Below are 21,776 nucleotides of genomic sequence, written 5' to 3'. Positions count from 1 at the left end.
ATTTGGCATTTTCCCAGAATTTACTGGCTGGATGCAAAATTATTAGTTTGCGTATTATACCACTATACTTATAAGTTCCATACTTATCCCATCTAATCCAGATGTCATTCCATTTTTTAAAAAAATCTTAAAACACTATCAAATTACTTTAATGTTGTAAGGTGTACTTTTGGAACTTTATTTCCACGGGAACTGTCTGTTTATGTTTCATTCACTTCATCATTATTTCATAATTGTTCATAATGTTTTATCCATTCTTGTTCATTTATTAGCTTTAATCTTGCAGTATCGTTTTATGAGTTATTTAGGTGCCTAATTCGTTTACATCCAATTAGCTGCCTCCCATGTGCATCATGCCCTATCTCACACGTAAACTAATTCCATACTTCTTGTGAGCGTTTATGGGTGTTTTCTTGGCAACTGTTCTTTTTTCTTTATATAAATACTAGGATATATCTGTTTTATTTCGTAAATATGTCTTGCATGCCTTTCAAGATCAGTGATAAACACACATGCAACAGTGGATGTTTGAGGCCAGAGTTACTGCTGTTGCTGATTTGTTTCTGGAAAGCATTCTCCGGCACAATCCTCAATTTCTAAATTTAAATTCCGTCTTGTTATTTTCCCCCATCTCTTTCAGACAGCTATTATAATGCCATCGCACTTTCAGAACGTAGTGTCTCATTACACTTCAGAAAATTATAAATATCCACCGTCCACAAAATTAAAAACCGTGATTCATGGTCTAGCGGCGGGACGCCGAGGCGTAATTAAAACATCTAGCTGATTGATGGCTTCTCTTTGTTGCAGAGGCGGCGGATTAATGCGGCCGTAGTGTGGAGCACACGACGAGCGGGCGGCGAGTTTCTGCCCACGGGCTTGCTTGCCGGGTTGACCTGTACTGCACGCAGGCGTTGCTGGGAGGACCTTGCTCCTGTGTCACCATTGATACGTCACAACAAACAGACCAAGAGTTGAAGTAAAACTCCAGATTATGTTCATTAGTCTTAACTTTCACCATTATTTTTCCAATCATCAGTCTTCTGATCGATCTGATGCGGCCAACCAAGACTTCCATTCCTGTGCCAACCTCTTCATATCAGAGTATCACTTGAAACCTACGTCATCAGTTACTTGTGGGCTGTATTCCAGTTTCGGCCTTCCAATATAGTCTTTCCCTCTGGAGTTGCATCTATTACCATGTAACTTATTCCCTGATGTCTTAAACAGATGTCTGTCCTCCTGCCCGTTCTTCTTGTCAGTGTTTTCCACATACTTCTTTCCTAGCTAATTCTGCACAGAACGTCCCGATTTCTCATCATTGCTTCAAAGTTCCAACAACTTTCTATAGCATCACATCTGAAATTTTTCGATTCTATTCTTTTTCCGTTTTTCCACCGGCCACTATTCACTTCCATAGAATATTGTGCTCAAGATGTACTTTCTCAGAATATTTTTTTGAAGATAAGGACATTCTTTGATAATAGTAGATTTATTTTGATCAGGAATGCCCTCTTCGCCTGCGCTAGTCTATATTTATGTTGTTCTTGCTTCGTCCATCATACGTTACTTTGTTTCCAAGGTAACAGAATTCATTCACTTCGTCCGCTTCGTGGTCTCGAGTGTTGATGTTAAATTTATCGCTAATTTCATTAGTGCTACATCTCATTACTTTCGTCTTTCTTTGGTTTACTCTCAATTCATAGTCTGTACTCAGTAGACTGTTCATTCCATTCGATATGTCCTGAAATTGTTCTTCAGTTTCACTGAGGATAGCAACATCATCTTTCATCTTATCTTTCATACCCTGAAGTTTGATCCCACTGCTCAACTTATATTTTATTCCGGTCATTGCTTCTTCGATGTACAGATTCAACCGCGGAAGTGACACATTGCATCCCTGTCTTACATCCTTTTTAATCGGAGCAATTCTTTTTCTTTGTCTTCCATTCTTGTAGCTCCCTCCAACTTATCATGTGAAATGTCGATTCCTTCCATTTAAAAGAGGTATTTTCGAAAATAGAAGAAATCGGATCATATACATGTTTTCAAGTCAATAAAGTATCGACACTTGTTGTGAACACTCTGTACAACACTATGGCATTTCCTGTAAGTATTCTCTCATCAGGTAGAAAAACGGCTTTTCTTATCAGCCACATACTGCATCACAGGACTACAATTTTAACTCATTTTTGACCCATGACTGAGTACTAAGAGAGCATGCTCTACTTCTGTCACAGGATACCTCCTCACCTTCGAACTCTATCTTAAAGTAACCAAACGCTTCACCACATGCGTGGTCTCTCAAGGTAACAACGCAGAGAAGTTGTAAATATCACGTTTATACTACATTTCACTTTATAAATTTGATAATGTAGCTGATTCTGTTACGATGATCATCTCGCCCTGCGTAGGTTCCGTTAAAAGATTTCACCACGGCGGAAAAGGCCTGATTAACGCTCCAACTCTGCAATCATATTCAAGGTACTCTCACATACAACAACCCACTGACACGCCATTCATATCAAATTGATAGACTATTTAGTTAATTTGAACATGAGGTCCTCTTTACATGGTAACAAATTTCTTTTTTTCCTGCAGTCGGATTGCATTCGTCAGGTAACGGTTACAGACGCTTCTGTGATATCTCTGGAGGCTTCTCACAGGCTAGGTAAACACTTCCTCTGATACCAAAATGGATGGTGACCGTCGCCAAATAGATGAAGACATCCAACACTATTTGCATTCCGTCTCTCAGTTATCTTGTCATGGTGGTGGATGTAAGTCACGTAGAATTCTGGAATACTGCTCCCAAATTAATCCTGTATTGGGATTTGAACAATACACTTCCCCTCATCCCTCCTGCAAGCCGAAACTTTCTGAGATGTGTTTTCGAAATATCTCGGAAAGGCTGACACAATGAGCAATAACAAAATACTACTGTACTGACAGCCACATCCTAAACGTACACTAGTCTGCAGAGACAACCCTATAGAAGCGCTCCTATTCCCTTCCATGAAAATAGTGGGCACATGATTCGAAAACTTGAATGGAAATCCCTGGAGGAAAGACGATGTTCTTTTCGAGGAACACTACTGAGAACTGGCATCTGAAGCTGAACGCAGAAGGATTCTACTGGCGTCAACGTACACTTCACATAAAGAACATGAAAATAAGATACGGGAAATAAATGCTCATAGTGATACATACAGGTATCCGTATTTGCGAGTAGAATAGGAAAGGGAATGACTAGTAGTGCTAAAAGATGCCCTCCACCACACACCATACGATGGCTTGTGAAGTAAGCATTTAGTTGTAAATTTAGTATACCTCTTACGGAAGAATGTTGTCTCTTATGTAGTGAGAAAACAAAAGACAGAACTTCTGCTACGGATTGCCCCTTTGTAGAAACGTTTGTATTAGTCCCTAATTTTCTCACTGATGTCACTTCAGGAGATTTATGTGAGAGCATCTAACATGTTTGCCCTCAATACTTAAAAGAAACGGTATAAAACTCATCTCCCAGCACCCCCAGTCGTCACAGTATAACTTACCTGCCGTATTCTCATGAGTTTTCCAGTCTTCGGTATACAGCATTTGAATCCACCTATTTTCGGCGAGTAAGAGATGTCCCCCCCATCCGAGTTACAGATCCCCACTAATTTTCTCGAAATCCCGCCACATTCTGACAGCACTGTTCCATTAGTTAGGAGGCTAACAGCTAGAGAACTACCACAACGAGAAAATATCACAGTACCGTACAGGAGTAAATTCATAACCATGTAGAGTATACATGCACTGCGCAAAGAAATTCAGATGCATGCTTCCTAAAATTCGTCAATGTCGAATGACTGACTATAAATATCCCTCCTTTATCATAATTCTTTGATTACTGCGCTAGAATCACAACAGTGTAATGGTGTCCGAGTTTTCGTCGACAGCACAGTGTCCCTATCCGTCACTTTTGTAACACTTACCTGAATAAAACAACGAACTATAATAACTTTGCTGACGTCAGCTGGTAGAGTACTCTATAAGTCGCTCCAACTGACCTGTGTAAAGTTTTGTTGCCTGTGCTGGAGGAAGACCATATCGACTATCAAGTGTACAAAATGTGGAGAAACAGGGTGAGCTGAACTAATGTGACAGAACTGTGTTTTGATCACTCAGTGAAAATGGGAACATGTTGTCATAGCTACACCAACTGTGTAGAATGTGTAAGGCAAGCTCCAAACGAAACTTTCTCCTGTAACATGAGGTAGTGGAAAAGACAGTACAAGCACTTATGGTGGAGTTTCTTATCAGGAAAATCAGGAAGACTCCACATCATACAAGAACTGGAAGAAGTATGAGGTCCTTGATACTGCATTGCAGTGCGTCTGTAAACTACATAGAGGTACTACAGTCTGACAGAGACTTGCATCCTTGCAGGTGCATTCATGTCTGTCACCTAAACATTCTCTCTATCCTCTTTATTTTATACCATCCATCAAAGAAAAACCATGAAGCATAAGAACTCCACTAACGTCACCAAGTAGAGGATTCGATAAGATATCATCCTGTCCCTGTCATCCGAAATATCAAAAACAAATACCGGCTGTATGCCGGCATTGGCCACATGTGGCCATCCTATTAAATATATGGGTATTGGTTTACTGGAGCAGGTGGCTCGTGATCGAAGTCGCCTCCACAGACCAATGTAAAGTTTCATCACCTGCAATGTAGGAGGACCATATCCCACAGACTATCAATCGCAAGACAGGGCCCCTGTGTTGTTCTCTCATGAGTAATTTGATACAGTGTTTTTTTCAGCTGTAACGCATCCAAGCAGTGCATGACTGCAGCTTTGTACACTGCCATACATTTAGGTTTTACAACATGACTTAGAGATCTGTGGCAGGTGCTAAACTGACATTAAAATGTTTCGATCCATTGACTCTCACAGAAAGCTGGACATCACATGGTGTATACTATGCTGCTCCTATAACACGCAGGATGACTGAAATAACAGACAAAGGCAGTGTACTACTGAAAAAAAAAATGTGGAAGACATCACAATATACAGAAACTGGAAGAGTTTATGGCATTGTGGAGCATTTAAAAACAGCTGACCAAAGGTGATCACCTCTGCATTTAATCTCATCTTCCACAGCGATTGGATAGCACATGTCTTGGTGTTCCAATTCGATTGATTCCTTATATTTCAGCCATGTATGCGATCACTGTTTTGATGCTGGCCAGCCTCGGACGGTGTTGCTCCCACCAAGGCTCTCTCCATCTCAAACTAGTGATATCAGTCAATCATTATGTGGTAGTCAATAGTGTACCAGTGGATGGATGGGATGGAAAAGACACCGTCGATATGGGACAATATACTACAATAAGCACAACATTTGATAGTGTGATCACTTTTAGCAGTTTTACCAGTTTTTCTGTAATTTCATGGCCAACCAATGACATGCAGTATGATTCAACTTTCTGTACAGTCACTAGACCACCCCTCAACTGCTTTGCGTACACCATGTACTAGACTGTGATAGTAGATAGATGACTGTGCAGTGTCCGCCCCTGTTAGCTGAGTGATCAGCGCGACAGAATGTCATACCTAACAGCCCGGGTTCGATTCCTGGCTGGGTCGGAGATACCGTGCAGTATGTCTATTTGCGATTAATTTTCAGATATTTACATCTAAGTATACCAGACAGTGCCCTATATTAATGCAGTATACATATTACATATTCATATTTCTAGCACTTTGATCATAGTGCATAATTTACAACTGTGATTGAACATCTTTCCCTGTGCGGGTGGGAGTCACAGAGAATTCTCACATTTTTAGGACAAAGTCGGAGATTGAAAGATATCCCTGCGTCGTCTTTGATGAAACCTCTCTACAACACTGTCACCAATTTAATTTACAGCTGACCATGAGTAGTAGGGTACTATACCCACTACAGTCCACATCTTGTGAAGGAACAGAGCATGTTTCTGTAACTGCTGTTCAAAATGGGTTCAAATGGCTCTGAGCACTATGGGACTTAACAGCTGAGGTCATCAATCCCCTAGAACTTAGAACTACTTAAACCTAACTAACCTAAGGACATCACACACATCCATGCCCGAGGCAGGATTAGAACCTGCGACCGTAGCGGTCGCGCGGTTCCAGACTGTAGCGCCTAGAACCGCTCGGCCACTCCGGCCGGCTAACTGCTGTTCACTGAAGACTGTTCCACACCAATCTCACTTATGGCACCCATCCAAGTGCACAAAACTCTCCAGATGCGTGCATGTAGAGGATTTTTGCACCCCTTACTGGTGTATAGAAGACAAGAGAGTGTTGTGATGATATAACAGACAGTTAAGGAGAAACTTGTGGTCTATGCATGATGGAGCTCTAGATGGACAGAGTTTGAAGCACTTTACGTAAATCAACTGCACTATCATCTCTAAAGTATTGTTCAAGTGTAAATGAGCAGTATCAAGAAGGTATTGGCAAAAGAGAAATGACTGTAGAACATAAACACATGCACTCCTTCACTACACAGTTCTGCACATGAACATACTATAATGTTAAGGCCATGTGGTTTCTGAAGTATTAGTCATGCAGAGTGCAACCCTCTTAGTACTCTAATCCAGAACATATATGACCAACATCTGACATAGATCCACCCTGCAAGTGGACAGACTATAAGATTAGAAGACTACTTCATTCTGAACCAAAGAAAAAATATAGCTTTGTGATACAGGCAGAATACAACTTGCCAGAAGTGTATAGCGCCCACTGTTCACGTTTGATTACAGTTCAGAAATTATACAATGCTCACAACAGTCCTGTGAAATGATTGTCGGCAACGGAGAATGTCTTTCACAAGGAAACAGGCAAATGTGTAGCAACGGTGTTACATGTGAAATTACATGCCATGCTGCTCTAACTTGGGAACAGAATACAGTCTCTTCCAAACACGACATCTGTCAAGTAAATGTATATATAAGGATTGAAGTACCTCACAAACACCTGCCACTAACTTACAATCACCATAGTTATGAAAGTAAAGACTCGATTTATGTCCAAGAAGCGACCGGGGAATGGAATATGTCGCATAAATTTTCGTTCGTGTACAGGAGGGAACCAAAACACATTTTCCATTGATGGAGATGTTTCATCACACATGTATTGAAAGTCTTCTGCTGACTGTGGTGTGGAGATGTTTGCTGTTAATGATTGCAGGTACATAGTGCTCTTAGTCACACTCAGAACACACAGTTGTATACGAATTGAATGCAGATTAAACTATACAACTGATACACCCCAAGAGAGCAACGAAAGAAACAAGTTTAAATGCGCCATAAATGACCTGAATCATCATCTCCCTCTCTTTAGAATGCATCATCAGTCTACCATTAAATCATAGCTCATTATAACCCAATCTCAAGCGATCATTCCATCCACTTCCTATCATCCTCTAACGTATATCCAAGTCAGTTTAGAGGCATATGGTTCTCTTTTCCAGGAAAGCATCAGAGACAGCAGTCAACTTGCATGTATCACTACTACCTCAATGGACATTCAGCAGAATGTTGTTAAAAAACAACGATACAGCAACTGTCCTCTAAGGTATTTGTGAGATAACTCTGCATGGTTGTGATCGGTGGAGAATACGGAGAAGCACACAGTAAACATTGTTTGTTAGGATTTAAAACACCTAAACAACCCTGAACAGAGTCAAACATGTGATGCATACTGTATTGGTACATTGCAGTTCCCCAGCTGTTAATACAAAGCTTTTTAGTAAAGGACACTTTATGAAAATCTATAAGGTGGTTGCTGATAAGTTTTGGGTCACACCTGGGCATGTGATCTGACACATATAAATTTATTACTCTACATTTGGTGGGCATCCATGTTAAACATTCTATTCCAGCGTTCTTGTCGCTGTAGATGAAAAATGACTGTTTCCCTGGATCCTGACACTTCCATGTCAGCTTTTTCTCGTATTCCTCTTGCTACCAACTACTCGTCCCCAAGTACAAGAATTTTCCTTCACCAAGTGTAAGAAATGCAGGTACAGTCTCATTCCCCTCAATTTCCCCGCATTTTAGCATATTTTTCCCTCGATTTATAAGAATTTTCCCTAAGTTTTCGTAATTTTATCGATTTTACGTCACTTCTGCCCATGCGATCATGACATCACTTCTCACTACATATTCTAAAATTGCATGTAAATGCCAACACATAACACAAATGCGCTATTATTTTGTTTGGACGATGCATAGCACTGTACTCGACTGCATCCAGTCACTTCCAACCATATATTCTACAGCTGCAGTGCATTTGCTCTGATTTCTGTCTGTCAGGGTCTGTGAGTGTGTCGCAGGAAATAGCCTATTGTGCCACTTTCTTTATTCATGAGCTGTTTGGGAATGTCCGAATAGCCCACCTCTCACTCTATCAAATTGATTGACTAATTCATTAAATCGATATCCTTCAAAGGTGTTTCGTTTCGAGATATGAGAGTGTCACCCATATGATTTACCAGTGGCTGTAATTATTAAAAGATATCTCCATAGGATCCAACGCAAGTGTGTTGTTGAATGGCAAGACGTGATTCCAAATTCCAGACAGCATTTCTACCAGAAAGCGTAAGCCAGTGTGCTGGTCATAGGGTTTTGTACATTTGATAGTCGATATGTTTTTTTTCCAGTACAGGCAACAAAACTTTACACAGGTCCATGGAAGCCACAACTATGACATGTCGCCTCCTCCAGTGGACCAGGACTTGTGTATTTGATGGGCTCACAACATATTGTTGATACCAACAGGCAGACAGTGTTTGTTTACAGATATACTAGATGAGAGAGACGCGGTAAACCCTTAGAGATCTCTAATAGGTGACGTTAGCGAAGTTTTTATAGTTCGTAGCTTTTTCAGTTGTGTGTTACAAAAATAACGAGGAGAGAGACATTGTGATGTCAACGAAGACTCAGACACCATTAAACAGTTGTATTTCTAGTGTGGTAATCATAGAAATACGATAAAGGAGATTAGGTCATGTACAGGATTCGACATCGATGAATTGTAGGAGTTCGTTTTTCTCCTTGAGTCATCAGTCTTCTGACTGGTTTGACGCAGCCCACCGCGAATTCGTCTCCTGTGCCAACCTCTTTATCTCAGAGCAGCACTTGCAACCTACGTCCTTAATTATTTGTTGCTGGATGTAGTCTAACATCTGTCTTCCTCTACAGTTTTTGTCCTCTACAGCTACCTCTAGTACAATGGGAGTCATTCCACGACGTCTTAACTGATGTCCTATCATCCTGTGCCTTCTGCTTGTCGATGTTTCCCATATATTCCTTTCCTCTTCAATTCTGCGCAAAACATCCTCATTCCTTACCTTATCAGTCGACCTAATTTTCAACATTCGTCTGTAGCACCACATTTCAAATGCTTCGATTCCCTTCTGTTCCCTTCTGTTTCTCTACCATGTAATGCTGTCCTCCAAACATTCATTCTAAGAAATTTCTTCCACGGATTAAGGCTTGTGTTTGATACTAGTAGACTTCTCTTTGCCTGTAATACCCTTTTTGTCAGTGCTCGTCTGCTTTTGATATTCTCCTTGCTCCGTCCATCATTGGTTATATTCCTGCCTAGGTGGTAGATTTCCTTAATTCGTATGCTTCATCAGTCGTGATGTCAACTTCCTCGCTGTTTTCATTTCTGCTACTCATTACTTTCGTCTTTCTTCGATTTACTCTCAGCCCATGTTCTGTACTCATTAAACTGTTATTTACATTCAGCAGATCATTTAATTCTTCTTTGCTTTCACACAGGATAGCAATGTCATCAGAGAATCGTATCATTGACATCACCCTGACTTTTAATCCCATTCATGAGTCTTTCTTTTATTTCCTTCATTCCTTCTTCGATGTTCAGATTGAACAGTAGGGGTGAAAGACTGCATCCCTGTCGTACACTCTATTTAACCCGAGCACTTCGTTTTTGGTCGCCCACTCTTACTATTCCCTCTTGAATCTTGTACATGCAGTATATTAGCCGGCCGAAGTGACCGTGCGGTTCTAGACGCTGCAGTCTGGAACCGCGAGACCGAGCGAGGTGGCGCAGTGGTTAGACACTGGACTCGCATTCGGGAGGACGACGGTTCAATCCCGCGTCCGGCCATCCTGATTTAGGTTTTCCGTGATTTCCCTAAATCGCTCCAGGCAAATGCCGGGATGGTTCCTTTCAAAGGGCACGGCCGACTTCCTTCCCCGTCCTTCCCTAATCCGATGAGACCGATGACCTCGCTGTCTGGTCTCCTTCCCCAAAACCAACCAACCAACCAACCAACCTGGAACCGCGAGACCGCTACGGTCGCAGGTTCGAATCCTGCCTCGAGCATGGATGTGTGTGATGTCCTTAGGTTAGTTAGGTTTAACTAGTTCTAAGTTCTAGGGGACTAATGACCTCAGCAGTTGAGTCCCATGGTGCTCAGAGCCATTTTTTGCAGTATATTACCCGCCTCTCTCTATAGCTTATCCCTATTTTTCTCAGCATTTCGAACATTTTACACCATTTTACATTGTCGAACAAATCTTATCAACGTATCTTGATTTTTCATCAACCGCAAAGTCAGAATTGGCTCTCTGGTGCCTTTAGCTTTCCCAAAGCCAAATTGATCGTCATCTAACACGTCTCCAATTTTCTTTTCCATTCTTCTGTATATTATTCTTATCAGTAACCTGAATGCACGAGCTGTTAAGCTGACTGTGTGATAATTCACGCACTTGTCAGCTGTTACACTCTTCGGAATTGAGCGGATGATATTTTTCCGAAAGTCAGATAGTACGAGGGTAATCCCAAAAGTACGGTCTCCTATTTTTTTATAAGTACATAGACCAGTTTGTTTCTACAATGGTTTACAGCTTGAGCATTCAGCTATTTCTCGATATAATCACCATTTCTGTCGATCCATTTTTGTAGACGCTGGGGCTGTTTTTGTATGCCCGTGTCATACCAGCTCGCCCCCATTCTATTCAGAAAGTTATGAACTTTTCACCTCATCGTCGGAGCTGAATCACTGGGACCACAGTTAACGCTGACAGGTACTGTGAGACTCTGAAAAAACTCAAACGGGAAATTCAGAACCGGAAAAGACGAATGTTGATCAAGGGCGTACACATTCTCCATGACAACGCTCGCCCACACATCGCTCGGCAATCCGTTGCCTTCCTGCAACAGTTTCAGTGGAACATAATCACCCACCCACCCAATAGTTCTGACTTGGCACCCAGTGACTATCACCTGTTTTCTGGGTTAAAAGAACATTTGGCCGGAAAGCGATTCAGCTCCAACGACGAGGTGAAAGAAGAGGTTTATAGCTTTCTGAACAGCATGGCGGCGAGCTCGTATGACATGGGCATCAAAAAACTGCCCCAGCGTCTACAAAAATGCATCGACAGAAATGGTGATTATAACGAAAAATAGCTAAATGTTCAAGCTGTAAACTGATGTAAACTAATGTAGAAATAAACAGGTCTATGTACTTATAAAAAAATAGGAGACCGTACTTTTGGGATTACCCTCGTATGTCGCCAGACACATGAATTCTACACACTAACGTGAATAGTCGTTTTGTTGCCATTTCCCACAATGCTTTTAGAAATTCTGATGGAATGTTATCTACCCCTTCTGCCTTATTTGATCTTAAGTTCTCCAACGTCCTTTTAAAATCTGATTCTAATACTGGATCCCCTAACTCTTTTAAATCGACTCCTGTTTCTTCTTCTGTCATGTAAGGTTCTAGGCACTTCAGTCCGGAACCGCGCTGCTGTTGCAGTCGCAGGTTCGAATCCCGCCTCGGGCACAGATGTGTGTGATGTCCTTAGATTAGTTAGGTTTAAGTAGTTCTAAGTCTAGGGGACTGATGACCTCAGAAGTTAAGTCCCATAGTGCTTAGAGACATTTGAACTATTTTTCATTTCTCAGCGACTTGTATTTCTGAATTTCCCAGAACATTTGTGTACTTCCTGCTTTCGCCAATCAACTGAAGTATGCCTTTTGTGACCCACGGTTTCTTCACAGTTACCTTCTTTATACCTATGTTTTTCTTTCCATCTTCTATGATTGCCCTTTCTAGAGATGTCCATTCCTCTTCAACTGTTCTGTCTGCTACGCTGTTCCCATTGCTGTATCTATAGCCTTAGAGAACTTAAAGCATATCTCGTCATTTCTTAGTACTTCTGTATCCTGCTTCTTTGCATATTGATTGTTAATGACTAATCTCTTTAACTTCAGCCTACTCTTCATCTCTACTACTTTGTGATCTGCGTTTATATTTGTTCCTGAGTACACCTTACAGTCCGGTATTTGATTTCGGAATCTCTGTCTGATCAGGATGTAATCTGACTGTAATCTTCTTATATTACCCGGCCTTTTCCAAGGCGTTTTCCTCCTCTTGTAATTCGTGAACTGAGTATTCGCTATTACTAGCTGAAATTTATTATAGAACTCAATAGTCTTCCTCCTGTCTCATTCTTTCTCGCAAGCTCATATTCTCCTATAATCTTTTCTTCTACTTCTTTCCCTAGAATTGCATTTCAGTTCCCCATGACTATTGGGTTTTCATCGCCCTTTACGTACTGTACTAACGTTTCAATTTCCTCATATACTTTCTCTGTCTCTTGATTTTCTCCTTGTGTCGTCGGCATTTATATCTGAACTATCGTTGTTGGTGTTGGTTTGCTGCCGATTCTGATGAGAAAAATCCTGTAACTGAACTGTTCACAATAATATACTATCTGCCCTAAATACCTATTCTTAATTAATCCTACTCCCGTTATATAATTTTCTGCTGCTGTTGCCGTTACTTGATACTGATATGACCAGAAATCTTTGTCTTCATTTCATTTCACTTCACTGGCCCGTACTAAATAAAGATTGTGCCTTTGCATTTCCATTTTCAGATTTTTGAGCTTATCTACCACGTTCAAGTTTCTAATATTCCATGTCCTGACTCACAGAACGTTATCCTTTCGTTCATCTTTCTGTCATGGCCATTTCCTCCTTGGCAGTCCCCTCCCGGTGATCCTAGTGGAGGACTATTCCGGTATCTTTTTGCCAGTGAAGAGATCATCATGACACTTTTTCAGTTACAGGCTTCGTGTCCTGTGGATATTCTTTATGTGTCATTAATGCAGTGGTTTCCATTGGCTTCTGCATCCCCAAGTCGTTGATCATTTCTGATTCCTCCACCTTCAGGACAGAAGGATGAGCTGAACCTATGTTCGCCCGCCTGCCCTCTTTCACAAGTCGTTTGGCAGAATGAGGGTGACTTCTTATGCCAGAAGTCTTCAGCTGCCAATTCTGTTGCTAATGAAGATTTAGGCAGTGACGGGTACCAAACCTGGGACTGAAGATGTTTTGATTAGTAATCGAAGGCGCTACCCCTAGACCACGCGTGCAGAAGACTTGTAGGTGTTATGATTCTGAATTTCTTTGTACAGTCCATGTATTCTCTGCATGTTTATGAATGTTAGTGTGCTGTTTTTCTCGTTATGATACGTCCCTACCTGTCAGCTTTCTAACTAGTGGAACAATGATGTTGGAAAGTGATAGGATTTCGACAGAATTCGTGAGGGTCTGTAACTTGGATAGGGGGACATCTCTACCTTCATTGAACTCAGGTGTATTCGAATGCTATATATCGAAGACTGGAAAACTCATGAGAATATGAGAGGTAAGCGACACTGCGACGACTGTGAGTTGAGAGGTGAGCTCTGTACTGTTTCTTCTGAGTATTGTGAGCAAACATATTACAACCTCTCACATACGTCTTGTGAAGTGACTGCAATGAGAAAATTAGAGGCTAATACGAAGTTTCTGCAGAGAGACAATCAGTAGCAGTAGTTCTGTCTTTTGTTTCCTCAGTAAATAAGAAACAACGTGCATCTATAAGTTTTGGGCGCCACTAAATGGGTGGACTGACACGTTAAGACCTATACTAAATTTTCGTCTATAGGACTACTTCACAAGACATTGTACAGTGTATGGCGTAGGATATCCTGTACCACTGCTAATCATTCCCTTTCCTACTCTACTCGCAAGGACAGCGAGGGAAACTCTACCTATATGTCTCCATATGAGTTTTAATTTCCTGTGTCTTATTTTCGCGGTCCTTATGAAAAATGTGCGTTGGCGGCAGTAGAATTATTCTGCGTTCGGCTTCAAACGCCAGTCCTAAATATTGTTCCTCGAATAAAACGTCATCTTCTCTCGAGGGATTTCTATTCAAGTTCCAGAGTCATGTTCTCACTAATATGGTGGGAGGCAACAGGAATGCTTCTATAGGGCTGGACTCCGAGGGATACATAGGTCTGCAGAATTGCACATGTTTAGGATGTGGCGGACAGTATAGTGCTGTTTTGTTATTGCTCACTGTGTGAGCCTTCCCGAGGCAGTACGAAAACATATCTCAGAAAGTTTTGTCTTGTAGGAAGAATAAAGGGAAGCGTATTGTATCTCAGCCAGCAACATTTAAACAGCCAGTCCTGGGAAGGATAGGACTACTTTTGCAAGTATGGAATCATTAAGAGCTGTCCGGCATGGTGAGGGCTACTGTGTGACGTGCAGGTGGTTGTTCTTGCCTCGGTGAGTACTGCTCACATGCAATCTGAGGGTGGAGAAGAGAGTGAAACATCCTACTGCCCCTGTTGACCGACAGGTTTCAGCAGGATTTGTTTGGGAGCAGTATACCACAATCGTAAGTGACTTAAGCCGGTCGGGGTGGCCGAGCGCTTGTAGGCGCTACAGTCTGCGTGACCGCTACGGTCGCAGGTTCGAATCCTGACTCGGGATTGGGTGTGTGTGATGTCCTTAGGTTAGTTAGCTTTATAAAAATTTGTCCATTTTATTTGGACTGTTGAGCTCCGTGGCCGTGGATAATGATATTTCACTGTAAAAATACAGCAACCAGCCACTTTTTAATGCGTTTTATTTATGCCAATATGCATTTCGGGTTTGCACCCATCTTCAGCTGGCAAATTACATGGATCTTCAGTTACTACAGTAGTACAATCTCGACAGCAGTTTGGATGCTGCAGCAGGCCTGTGCAAAAGCAACGATTCCAATCATTTACTTCAATTTCGCGAGTTTAAAGTTATGCACTATCAGTTGTTCATTTTACTTACATTCTCCTCTCCTTGTTTTTTCTTGGCTTTTCTTCTTTTTTGCAACAGCACAAACACTTTTTATCACGCATTTTACACAGGCGTACTGCGTTATCCGCCATGTTGTCGACTGACAGTTTTTGTTCACATACAAACGGTTTATCTATGGACAGAGTTATATTTTACGAAAGTTTTGAGGTTCTAAGATAAGCTACTGTTTTCCAAACATGGACTTGGGCGATAGAAGTATTCTAAGTACGAAGTATACATTTTTTTTTTGGCAGTACTTTATTATCTTCAATACTGAAAAAATGTAAGTAAAATGAACAACTGATAGTGCATAACTTTAAACTCGCGAAATTGAAGTAAATGATTGGAATCGTTGATTTTGCACAGGCCTGCTGCAGCATCCAAACTGCTGTCGAGATTGTACTACTGTAGTAACTGAAGATCCATGTAATGTGCCAGCTGAAGATGGGTGCAAACCCGAAATGCATATTGGCATAAATAAAACGCATTAAAAAGTGGCTGGTTGCTGTATTTTTACAGTGAAATAGTTAGGTTTAAGTAGTTCTAAGTTCTAGGGGACTGATGACCTCAGAAGTTAAGTCCCATAGTGCTCAGAACCTAAGTGACTTGCATCCACCAGCATGACAAGATAATTGAGAGACGAACGCAAGTAGTAGTGTTGGATGTCTTCATCACTGGAAAGCCTCCAGAGGCATCACAGGGGTATCTGTAACCGCCATCTGACGAGTGTAATGCGATTGCAGGGGAAAAAAAGAAATTACTTACCATGAAAAGGGGCTCTTGCTTTATTAATTAAATTATCAATTTGATATCAATGACGTGTCAGTGGGTGGGTGGATGTGAGGGTGAGAGAACCTTTGAGATGATTCGAGAGGTGGGGGTTAATCAGGCCTTTTCTCCATTGTGGTGAAATCTTTTAATGGAACGTACACAGAGTGAAATGATCATCGTAACAGAATCAGTTACATTAGCAAATTTATAAAGTGAAATGTAGTATGTACCTGGTATTTACAACTTTTCTGTGTTGTTAGCTTGAGAGACTTTGTGTTTGGTGAAGCATTTGGTTACTTTAAGAGACAAGGTGAGGAGGTATCCTGTGATAGAAGTTGAGCATGCTCTCTTAGTACTCCGTCATGAGTCAAAAATGAGTTAATATTCTAGTCCTATGATGCAGTAAGTGACAGATAAGAAATGATGTTTTTCTACCTGATGACAGAATACTTATAGGAAATATAGCCTATGCCATAGTGTTGTACAGGGTTTTCACAACAAGTGTCGATACTTTAGTGACTTTAAAACATGAGTATGGTCCGATTTCTCCTATCTTCGAAAATAACTCGTATAAACAGGAGGAACCTTCATTTCACGTGAGAAATTGTAAGTGCACTGATAAAACAAAGTCCCTATCTCAGATTTTTTTAAACTGAGGAGTCTATGTCAGGGATGGAACCACTGTGTACCTCCCAGCCACTGATGAGCGTGTGGCGGTCAGTGGGAGGAATGCTCATGCAGTGACAGGGAGTTGTGGCTTACGTGGGCTGCTGCCGAGCCATGGTTTCTCGGCTGACCAGCTATTCAGGTACACAATACATCTTGTTATTGGGCTGGACTACACTGGAGGTAGCTGATCAGATTTCTTTTTCTTCTTGAGAGACTATGTTCAGGTAAGATAACGAACACTACATTCATAAAAAATATCGTACAATATATCTCCTATGTTCTGTTGGCTATGATGTGATTTGTAACTCATAAATGGGTATAAGTCTGTTTCATTCTGAAACGATGTTGCTACAGGGACCCTGTATATATATATATATATATATATATATATATATATATATATATATATATATATATATATATATATATGGCAGGTTTTTACAGGTGCAGTGGGTTAGTGGGGTACTGTGTTAATATTGTCGTTACCCATCGTTATGTACCTCCCAGCAACTGCTATTCACTTGGAGGGGAGAGTGATAGTTTGCTGTCTTATCATTATTTCCCATATAGTGCTATTGACTGGACTAGCTGGAAAACTCTACAGTGCTAGACTAATAGGAAAAAGTCCACTACAGATGTTTCAAATGGCTCTGAGCACTATGGGACTCAACTGCTGAGGTCATTAGTCCCCTAGAACTTAGAACTAGTTAAACCTAACTAACCTAAGGACATCACAAACATCCATGCCTGAGGCAGGATTCGAACCTGCGACCGTAGCGGTCTTGCGGTTCCAGACTGCAGCGCCTTTAACTGCACGGCACTACAGATGTAGCAGTTACAGAAGAAACTGGAAGGAGATACTGTCTAGTGATCGATCAATGGCAACTCAAATTGTTTAAATAAGTGGTATATTGCACTGCATACAAAATAATGACTTATTACGTCCATTGTGTCCAGCAGCCCAGTACAGACAGAGTGCTTTTCCTGCCAGTTTCCAGAGGGGAGAGAGGGGAGAGTGGAGTGGAGTGGAGTAGGCGAGGGTAAACAGGAACATCTGGTGGTGGTGTTGTGAACTAGATCAGATGGTCTACAAAACTCTAGGTGACCACACAAAATTTGATATTTCCGCCAATAAATTTGAATTTCCTGCACTTTTTTCCTGGGCTGTCATCTTGGATTACATCATAGGAGGGGAGAGGAGGGGAGGGAAGTGTTCTGGGAATTCCCCGAGGAAGACTCACGTGCCAGCTGGGGAAAACCTACTATGTCATTAGGGGTGGGTGTAATTAATAGTTCCATAAATATTTTGCATAATTGAATTGAAATAAATTTGATATTAGTACTGTGCCAGAACTTGCTTTGTCCCACTACTAATGTGATCCTCTACCTCCAGTAGACAACTGGATGTTCCATTCCCATGCAGTCTCTGGACCATGCGCTTTGATCTAGTTTCTGATACTGGTGACAGATTTTATGAGTTTAAGTACTGTGGCTAAGAAAGGTATGGGCCACTACTGTTGTAAGATGTTTCTTACATCGTCTACATCTACCGCCTCTTTGTCGGTTACGATTCGACTTCTGAATAAGTATAAGCGTGTTTCGTTCCCAAATATGCTTGATACGTGGCTGCTGCGTAAAAGGAGGTGGTGGTGGTTAGTGTTTAACGTTCCGTCGACAACGAGGTCATTAGAGACGGAGTGCAAGCTCGGGTTAGGGAAGGATTGGGAAGGAAATCGGCCGTGCCCTTTCAAAGGAACCATCCCGGCATTTGCCTGAAACGATTTAGGGAAATCACGGAAAACCTAAATCAGGATGGCCGGAGACGGGATTGAACCGTCGTCCTCCCGAATGTGAGTCCAGTGTGCTAACCACTGCGCCACCTCGCTCGGTGCGTAAAAGGACGATGAGATGGCAGGCTGTGTTACTGTCGGTAAGTCGGAACAATCTATTCCACGCCCAATTTTTTGTAGTTAATTTTTTTTGGAATCATAGTGTACAAGTTTTATGCATTAGGAGGACAAATGTGCACCCCATGTTTTTCAGTTTCCATGCAGAACGTGTATGTGGAGTATGGGTTATTTTAATTTTAAGTGCATTTTGAATGCCTGTCATCTGGTTAAACTGTAGTTGTAATCTTCCTGCACTTTTCTTTTTTCTGTCATTTTAAATCAGGATTCATACGCATGGCGGACCCAGTGGCTGACAGTTTGGTCCTACCGAACCTTGCGTTATTTTTAAAATTTTTCACCAGGATTTGAATTTCCGACCATTTTTAATTGTTTGTTGTTGTTGTGGTCTTCAGTCCTGAGACTGGTTTGATGCAGCTCTCCACGCTACTCTATCCTGTGCAAGCTTCTTCATCTCCCAGTACGTACTGCAGCCTACATCCTTCTGAATCTGCTTAGTGTATTCATCTCTTGGTCTCCCTCTACGATTTTTTCCCTCCACGCTGCCCTCCAATACTAAATTTGTGATCCCTTGATGCCTCAGAACATGTCCTACCAACCGATCCCTTCTTCTAGTCCAGTTGTGCCACAAACTCCTCTTCTCCCCAAAATTTTATTTTCCACCATTTGGTATAAAGGGCAACTGACCTTTTTCTGACGGGGGATGGGTGGGAATGGGGAAATCCCATGACTCGTCAGTGATGTCATGGTCGTTGAAACATGTATTGTCATCATTCTCTCCTTACATACCTACTTTGCATAACTGTTTATAGTACTCTCACGTGTGTGCGTAGAAAAATAATAACATCTAGTGTTGTATACTATCAGCTGAGGATATCCCATACTAATATTCATGTTTACGAAACAATATCACACAGAAGCACTGGTACAAAACCTGTATCCATAAATGTCATGACAAAGATGATATATAACATTTACATGAATTTATGGGTATATGTGTGTGTATACGGTCGTTGATAGTACAACACAATTTAACTGTCGTTCATAAAGCAACAAAAAAGTAAAGTGAGATATGACTCATTATAGCAAATTTTGTTTCGTTCAGTGAAATAAAAGGACGCTGATAAAGTGAAAGGATAAAATATAGTTGGTAGTATAATATTACAAAACATAAAGGAACACCGTGGACATTAGAGTACCCAGGAGGGAAGAATATGGAGTATATGAGACTTGTAAACACAAAGTAACGTATTACGGTCATGTACAAAAAAATGGTTCAAATGGCTCTGAGCACTATGGGACTTAACTTCTGAGGTGATCAGTCCCCTAGAACTTAGAAATACTTAAACCTAACCAACCTAAGGACATCACACACATCCATGCCCAAGGCAGGATTTGAACCTGCGACCGTAGCGGTCGCGCGGTTCCAGACTGTAGCGCCTAGAACCGCCCGACTACCCCGGCCGGCGGTCATATACATTTCTGAGGTCTTCCTAGCTACTGCGATGCATGTTCCACTAGTGGGAAGTGTTATTCCTAACATTAAAAGAATAAAGAAAAACAAAGTAATACTGTTGGTGGGTGGGCAGGAGATGCGGACCAGCCAGTTATCTACATATTGTTGTCACACTTTATTGCTGGAAGACACGTTGTGTGAGTGGAAAGGAAGTGAGTGATCTCGTCACCTTCAGACATATGGTTTTTAAAGAGACCTATAAAACTGAAATCTTACTGTTAAGAACATATAAAACATATGTTATCTGAACATCATCTGGGACCATTTAATGTACTTTTTCAACATACACACAGTTCTCAGATGTCATAGTATGACACCAGTCTCTTTTTAATAATCAAACACGCATGTTTGCAAATGTCAATTTTTCCTTGAAGTGTTCAACGAATGAATTCCACAGTCCTCCGATTTCTTCGTAAGTTTTGCTGGCCCATAAAGCGGACATCATGGGATCGAGTACAATCGGGGAAGGGTGCGGTTTTTAAGCTAGCGGGTACTGAATGTACTGTAAACACACAAGAAGGTTATTCATGGAATACGTTGTTTTCAGAATGACCATTTATAGAAATCTTAAAAAATACGAAAATAGTCAGAGAGTCTTTCTCTACTTTGCTGTGTGTTTGTCGCCGGTGTTGAAGATGTTGAGGTTAGATGGTTGGTATGGTGGAGTCACCTGCCAAATAGGTTTGTAGATCGATCGTTCTGGTTACCAGTTACAGTGTAGTAACTCACTAGATCGCTTGAATTAAATAGTGAGGTACTGCGTCTAGAAATTACGTGAGCTGGGTGTAGCTCTGCTCTGCTCGATTTTCCAGGGAGGAATATTGTACGTGGCTATTTGGGACGCTTTCTTGTGTTTTTAGCCGTTGGGCAGTAACTCACTGCTTGTATAGACGGCTGTGACGTCATCGATGGCCGCTGCAGCGCGTCCTCCCACACAGTGATTGATGGCGCGCCGCCACGTGTTTGCAGAACAGTCCAGCCTCCCTAGCACTGTGTGTGTGTGTGTGTGTGTGTGTGTGTGTGTGTGTGTGTGTGTGTGTTCGCAGCCTCCAAATATGTGCATTACAGCGACCTCCAGCCCGTTTCTCATTCCATCCCTTTCCTGCTACGTCGTGAACTGACAGCAGTAAATAAATGCAGTTGTTATTACGGCCTCCTACTCCGTACCGAAAACTGCAGTCTTCGACCAGGATGCATTAATTTCAGATTGATCGTAAATTACAAATCAAGTGACTGAATTTTAGGTGTGTCTCCCCAAGACAACTGCTAAAAATAATAGCTAGTACCAAAGTATGTCAGAGCGTACCGTAGTAAAAAACTGGCCAGGTGTTAGTAGGATTCGTGCCCTGAGGGTTACGTACAAACTTAGTTATGTATATAGGCAGTCGGTCCAGCCCAGAATTCGTGAACCTCTGGAATTAGTGCCAGTTATCGATCACAAAAGAAATTTTTTTATCGTTTGATATAATTACAAATTAACACTTTTCCCATTTTTTTCTTTCCTTGTTTTGCGAAACATTGCTTCTTACTAAATTTCATAATTCTAAGTCAACAGAAAGTACCCCTTATGTTTTGACGAGTGCGTTTTCGAGTATAAAAATGTGTGACATAAATGACAGTATATTTTCAGTGCATCGGCTATGAAGCTCAAATTTTAAATGCCGCCAAGGGACCATAGAACTTTCTATGCGACATAAATTCGAACTTGAAATGTTTACCT

The 21,776-nt window shown here is 41.3% G+C and overlaps 1 protein-coding gene across 1 annotated transcript in view; it reads left to right on the top strand.

The window, feature by feature from the left end:
- Positions 1-853: 853 nt before the first annotated feature.
- Positions 854-21,776, top strand: part of LOC126259847 (uncharacterized) — a 695,000-nt gene continuing 674,077 nt past the window's right edge. The window contains exon 1 of the mRNA XM_049956902.1: positions 854-979. The gene's annotated coding sequence lies outside the window, so the exon portion shown is untranslated. The remainder of the gene's footprint in view (positions 980-21,776) is intronic.

The sequence above is a fragment of the Schistocerca nitens genome, chromosome 5 (genome assembly GCF_023898315.1).
Source record: "Schistocerca nitens isolate TAMUIC-IGC-003100 chromosome 5, iqSchNite1.1, whole genome shotgun sequence".
NCBI lineage: Eukaryota > Metazoa > Arthropoda > Insecta > Orthoptera > Acrididae > Schistocerca > Schistocerca nitens.
The sequence above is the reverse complement of the archived record's forward strand: the minus strand, read 5'-3'. Positions and strand labels throughout refer to the sequence as shown.